This window comes from Astyanax mexicanus, chromosome 13 (genome assembly GCF_023375975.1).
Source record: "Astyanax mexicanus isolate ESR-SI-001 chromosome 13, AstMex3_surface, whole genome shotgun sequence".
Classification (NCBI taxonomy): Eukaryota; Metazoa; Chordata; class Actinopteri; order Characiformes; family Acestrorhamphidae; genus Astyanax; species Astyanax mexicanus.
The window spans coordinates 38,678,619-38,685,134 of record NC_064420.1 but is presented as its reverse complement, the minus strand read 5'-3'; the positions used below and the strand labels follow the sequence as shown (position 1 = coordinate 38,685,134).

Genomic DNA, 6,516 nt, shown 5'->3' with positions numbered 1-6,516 from the left:
CACAAAGCTTTCAATACCTGTTCTGTCACAGCAGGAATACAGTAAAGTGTGAAGTGCGGAGGTGTAGTGAACATGTCCGGGCTAACTTCTGTATACATTCATACTTTAGGCAACACATTTACTGCACAGCGGATTCAGTATCATTTCCCCATATTACTTCCAGTCATCTACAGAAAAGAGCAGATCTGCTTTATGCTCTAACTGTGTATGATTATTAATTTCAGCAGGCTTACCTGTAAGCTTTGAAGAGCACTCATTTGTAAGAGGAATGTTAATGCTTCTTCACCACGTTGGCTCCTCAAAGAACAGCTGCAAAGGATAGAAAAGTACAAAATTAGACCTGAATAAGGAATGAAGACATTTCCGAGGCTCATCAGACAGAAAATGGTTTTAAAACCATCTCTGAGTTTAGACTCCATCAATCCACAGTCAGACAGATTGTGTACATATTAAATACTATTATAAAGACTATTATAACCCTCTTGACCAACATAACATGTTGAACAATCTTTGTTTTTAGATCATTTGAGAGTTGTTTTGATGAGCCCATGATGCCACTCTTCAGAGGAGATTCAAATAGGAGAACAACTTGCAATTGTCCACCTTAAATACCTTTTCTCATGATTGGATACACCTGGCTATGAAGTTCAAAGCTCAATGAGGTTACCAAACCAATTTTGTGCTTCAGTAAGTCAGTAAAAAGTAGTTAGGAGTATTCAAATCAATAAAATGATAAGGGTGCCCATATTTTGCACCGGTCAAATTGTGGTTTAACGCATATTGCACATTTTCTGTTAGTACAATAAACCTCATTTCAATCGTGAAATATTACTGTGTCCATCAGTTATTAGATATATCAAACTGAAATGGCTGTTGCAAACACCCAAATATTTAGAATTAAAAATTATTAAGATTAATAGGGGTGCCCAAACTTTCTCGCATGACTGTAGATTATGCCAAGAGCAAGGCACTTAATAGACTGCATTTTCACAAAGGAACCCAAGGTAACTTCTAAGCAACTGAAGGCCATTCTTACATTTGCTAATTTAAATGTTCATAAGCCCACCATCAAGAGAACATGGCAGGAATGCAAGAAGAAAGTAGCTGCTTTCCGAAACAGACAATTATAGGATCGTATTGACACACAAAAAGATTATTGTAACAATGGTTTGTCATGTTTTGTGGATGAGACCACAATACATATTTTTTGTGTTTAACTGAGAAGTTTATGTAAAATGGATTCAGTATCACACCCTCTATATTACTTTAAGTCTCAGAAGTAGTACAGAGGATTTTGAGGATATGTATGATTATTAAAAAACGAATAGGATTATTCACTTCAGTGAATTTACCTGTAAGATTTGAAGAGCACTCATTTGTAGGAGGAATGCTGATGCCTCTTCTCCACGTTGGGTCCTTAAAGAACAGCTGCAATAGATAGAAAAGTCCAAAATTAGATCCAAGTAAGGAATGAAGAGATTTTCGAGGCTCATCAGGCAAAAAATTGCCAAAAAAAATATAAAAAATTAGGATCTTATGGACACAGAAGACTATTGTAACAATGATTTAGGGATGAGACCAAACATCTATTTTGTTTAACTGAAAAGTGTTATGCAAAACAGATTCAGTATCATATCCTCTTTATCACTTCAAGTCTTCGAAAGGAAAAAGTAGATCTGCTTTATCCTCTAAATGTGTATGATTATTATTTTAAGTGGGTTTACCTATAAGCTTTGAAGAGCACTCATTTGTAAGAGGAATGTTAATGCTTCTACACCACTTTGGCTTCTCAAAGTATAGCTCTTTGCTGTGGAAAGAAAGGTACAGAATTAGATCAAAATGTGGAATGCGCCACCTGTTAATCATTCTGCATGGATTATTTCTAATATTCTACTGCCCCTACACAGGATATGATTAATCACTATGCTCAGCTATAAGTATACAGTGAAAAGGAAGTTAATGAGTGATCGCTGGGGTGACTTAAAGGTGGTTTTCATTACACAGCCCACCGTCAGCGACACGGGCCTGCAATTAACATGATGAATCACGTCAGCTCGGATTATGTATAAGTGTTCATGCAGACGGTCAATTACAAAACCGTAGCTGTGTATTTACTCTTCTCTGTTCTCTAATTTCCGCTCATCACCCACACTGTCCCATCAGCTTAAACATCAAGTGAGATCAAGTTCTCACATTACCAACCACAATTCAAGCCCTCCATGAAAGCACGCAATCACCCTGCTCCTCTATAGAAGCTACCTGTACTCTATGTAAAATGCTGCATGGTATGAGGGGGCTGTGCTGGTTACCTTTTATGACAGCAGATGTTAAATAAATTTCATGCCGGCTTGTGATTTCACGCATTGCCCAGGGGATTTCTGCTCACAGTGATACGGCCTCTCGGCCCATAAATTCCTGTGGTGTTACTCTATCTGCCGAGGTGGATCACTTTTAATTTCTGTTTTGGTTTCAGCACCTATCACTTCCCTTGTTTCCCAGCAGGATTTTTTTTATTTGCTTTGTTCACTGACATTCTTCTAAATGGAAATACAGCATACCATCTTCACAGATTCGGAAGAATGAAGACAAAAGCTAAAATGCATGGATTCCCGATGCCACAGATAACTTTTCTCAGAAATGATTGTGTAATAATATTGTACGGCACCTCTATGCAAGAAAAAAAAAAACATTACTTGTTGAAAACAAACATTTTCCTGGCACCCTTTTCCAAATTTTTTTTTCAGAAGTAGAAAAAAAAAAGAACCAAACCAAATGACACAAAAATATCCAGTATTACATCTATGAGTGGCAAAAGTGTATAAAACCCTTAGAATTAGAAGCTGATCTGAAGGTGAAATTATGGCTTAACAATGAGGTGTGAGCGGGCAGAGTGTTGTTTTATTTAAAGAACAGGAATGTATTACCATCTAAAAAAAAAAACACTGAAAAAAAAAAATCAAGAAATGTATCTGGTAGCAAAATCCAAAGATAACATGGGCCGTGCAGCAAGACAATGACCCTTAGAACACAAGTAGTTCTACGAAAAAAATGCCAAAAATGTCAAAGTGCTGACCTTAATCCAGTAGAGATGGTGGAAGGACCTGAAGTGACTTACTGTGAGAAAACCCACCAACAGAGCTGAAATTGTCCCTCGCTATCTTTAAGAAACTCCTGAAGACAGAGCTCTCTTCAAAGACCACTTACTTGTGTAACACCTCTAACAAACTAACTACTTCTAACGTCATTTCCTTCTTCACCTCCTTTCCTCCTCTATCCCACTATTTTCCTTTGACCTCCTTTAGGCCCTGTCTAAAAAAAATTTTTTTACCTTAAACTTCTATTACTAAATGTACATCAGTCGCTTTGGACAAAAGCGTCTGCCAAATGTTATATAATGTAATGAAATTGTTTTTATGGAGGAAAATTGGAGGTCTAAAATTTCTCCAAGCTGATGTGCAGAACTACTTAACATTTACCAGAAATGTTTAATTGCAGTTATTGCTGAAAAACAGGTTACCAGTTACTACAGGCAAAGGTTCACATAGTTTTACCACTCAAAGATGTGTAATATAGGATATTTTTCTCAATAAATGACTTGAGTTAAATATTTTGTCCATTTGTTTAATTTGGTTCCCCTTATCTAATTTTAGGACTGAAAATCTTAAAATAGATTATTCAAATGGGTTCACAAATATTTAAGCAGCACTGTGCATTTGAATCATATAAATCACAGATACATAGAGGTAGATGAATGTAGAGCTCAAGGACTCTTATTGGTCCTTTTATTCAGTGTGGTAAGCAGCCGCCCAGCTCAGCCAAAGTATTAATACCTAGTCTGCCACAGGTAAGGCCGTGATGCTACCCACCAAACTACCCCAACCAAATGAAGTGAAATGAAAAGAGTGTGTGGGAATGGGCAGAGAAAGAGAGTGGAAAGAGTCTATTAGTAGTTAAACACAGAATGGAATTTTAGCATGTGCCCACAAAACACACAGACACAGAGTAGAGTAGTGTGTGTATGTGTATTTATGTGTGTATGTGTGTGAGAGAGAGTGTGAAAGAGAAATAGGCCCTATTAAGACATATCCAAACCAAAATGATGGCATTAAGATACTTCTTAAAAATGTTAGAACTGTGCTTGCTTTCTTTCACCACAGAGTGTCAGCTTTCCCTCAAAACACATTACAGCTCCTCTCGCCCTCTCCTACTCACAGTCTGTAGGTTAGCCGAGGCTAGCAGCACTAGCAGCTAAATGACAGGCTGTAACTTTAGCATTAAAGTGAGGCCTAGGTCATTTAGGTCATTTTTCTTTGCTTTGTTGAAGAGTGTATCATAACAAACTGAACCTAAATTAATTATCAATAGGACATCCTCACATAGCTAACATACACATAGCTTTACATATAGCTAGTACACTTTAATTGGTAAGGTTCTACAATACAACTCAAATAATATCACAGTTTTACCTCATAAATTCATAAACATTAACACAAACATTTTAGTTTTTAAATCTTTAAACAAGCCCATGCTCCATGAGAAGAGCCCGTCTTCACAAAGGTGTAGCAACGTAAGGATTTTTCCAATTGCTTACTAATTACTAGTACTAACTAGTTTTTGAGTATGAAGTACGCAGGTTAGAATACATAACATGTAAAAGCTGAGTATACTCAGCACACTGGTTTATTTTTTTTATTTATAACTCGCTCTCCAGCTTTATGCCATCTTATAGTTACCTGATCCATGATTTCTAAGAACAACAGTAATTATCAGACTCACTGATTTTACTGAACTGGGAAAATCTGCTGTTAGCTTCAGAGCACCAGAGATTCACTACAGGAATCTCTAAAACTCAGCTTCCTGCTGTCGCTAAATCATTCATTCATAATTTTAGTTAACTACAAACTACCTTCAGACAGCCTGTAATCTTTTTTATTTGTTTAATTTCTAAATCATCATTTTATTTTACATTTTGACCTATTTGAACTATTTAATTTATTTGTACTCTTCAATATTTATTATAATCTTAGTGTTATTTTAGTTACTTAATATCTTTTGCCTTCTATTTTTATTTATTTGTGCTTTTTTTACTCTTACTCTTTAACTTAACTCGTATTTGACTGCTTTAATATTTAGTCTGTCCATTCTTTTAAATTAAATCTAAGTTGCATGTTTGACTTGTTTTTTGTTTTGCCATTCACTTTTTATTGTTTTGTTCATGAAGTTTAACCTGATTAAAAACTATTTAATTGTACCTTTTTAAATCTTAGTTAGTTTTAGTTACTTCATTTTTTGTCTTCTATTATTTTTTGTGTTTGTTGATTTGTATTATTTTAATTATTTAACGTTAACTCTTAACTTGACTGCTTTAATTTTTAACCTGTTTACTCTTCTTTTATTTTGAATTACTTTAATTCTTCTCAATTAAATCTTAATTGTTTGGTGTGGTTTTTTTTTCAATACTTTTGCCATTTAATTTGTACTATTTTGTTCATAAAGCTCCTTAATTTAGCTAACCACAGTTTAAACTGGGCCATGCTGTTTATATTCAGTAATTTATAGAGCTGACCACGCTAACTAGTTAATGCTCTTGTGGCTGAATACAATTAATCCTCACAGCAATGTTCTCACAACTTGTGTAAAGCTTACCCAGTAGTCTGGAGGGAGTTCTCATTAATATAATTCCAGTACAGAGAAAGAATAGACGCTGTGTTAGATTAACGCTGCTTGAAAAAATTACAAACTACTCAAAGTTTGAATTAGTAAAGAGTCGGTTCGGTAAACTGAATCGAATCCGTGACTCATTAGTTGAGAGGTGCCTGGAGCTGGAGAGCGCGGTTGCTAGGCAACAGGGTGTCGAGGCGCTCGCGCTGTGAAAACAGAGCAGTGTTTGTGTTAGAGATTAAACTGAGTTTTAGGGAAACTCGTCTGACAATACTTTCGATTTGAAGCCTCAAGCTCAGACAAGAGCAGTTTATGAGCGTCTACACACTGAGAACGTGTGAAATAAAGGAATGTTTAGGTTAAAATTAGCCAAATGTGTTTACTGTGTGATGCAGGGGTGATGAGTACTGAGCAAACAATAAGAATAAATGTAAAACAAATACAGTACCAGTCAAATGTATGAGCACAATCTTCTCATTCAATGTTTTATTTATTTAACTCATTCATTTATTTATTATTTTATCAAAAAAAAAGTTGGTCAGGTTTAGGTTCAGCAACAGTATGTGCTGAAAAAATGAGGTCAGCTGACTACCTGAATATACTGAATATAGACCAGGTTATTCCATCAGTGGATTTTTTCTTCCCTGATGACACAAGCATATTCCAAGATGACAATGCCAGAATTCATGGGGCTGGAATTGTGAAAGAGTGGTTCAGGAAGCATGAGATCATCATTTTCACATATGGATTGAGAGTTCACCACAGAGTCCAGATCTTAACCTCATTGAGAATCTTTGGGATGTGCTGGAGGCTTTGTGCGGAGGTCAGACTCTACCATCATCAATGCTGCAAGAT

At 35.8% G+C, this 6,516-nt stretch overlaps 1 long non-coding RNA gene across 2 annotated transcripts; it reads right to left on the bottom strand.

The window, feature by feature from the left end:
- Positions 1-229: 229 nt before the first annotated feature.
- On the bottom strand, positions 230-5,792 carry LOC103026303 (uncharacterized). Of its 2 annotated transcripts, XR_002650895.2 has the most exons (4): positions 5,647-5,792; positions 1,725-1,807; positions 1,353-1,428; positions 230-309 (listed from the first exon to the last, which is right to left on the bottom strand). It is a non-coding gene; the product is annotated as an uncharacterized LOC103026303 (long non-coding RNA). The 2 variants fall into 2 exon arrangements; XR_002650896.2 differs by lacking the exon at positions 1,353-1,428 and having other exon boundaries at positions 239-309.
- Between the last annotated feature and the right edge of the window lie 724 nt (positions 5,793-6,516).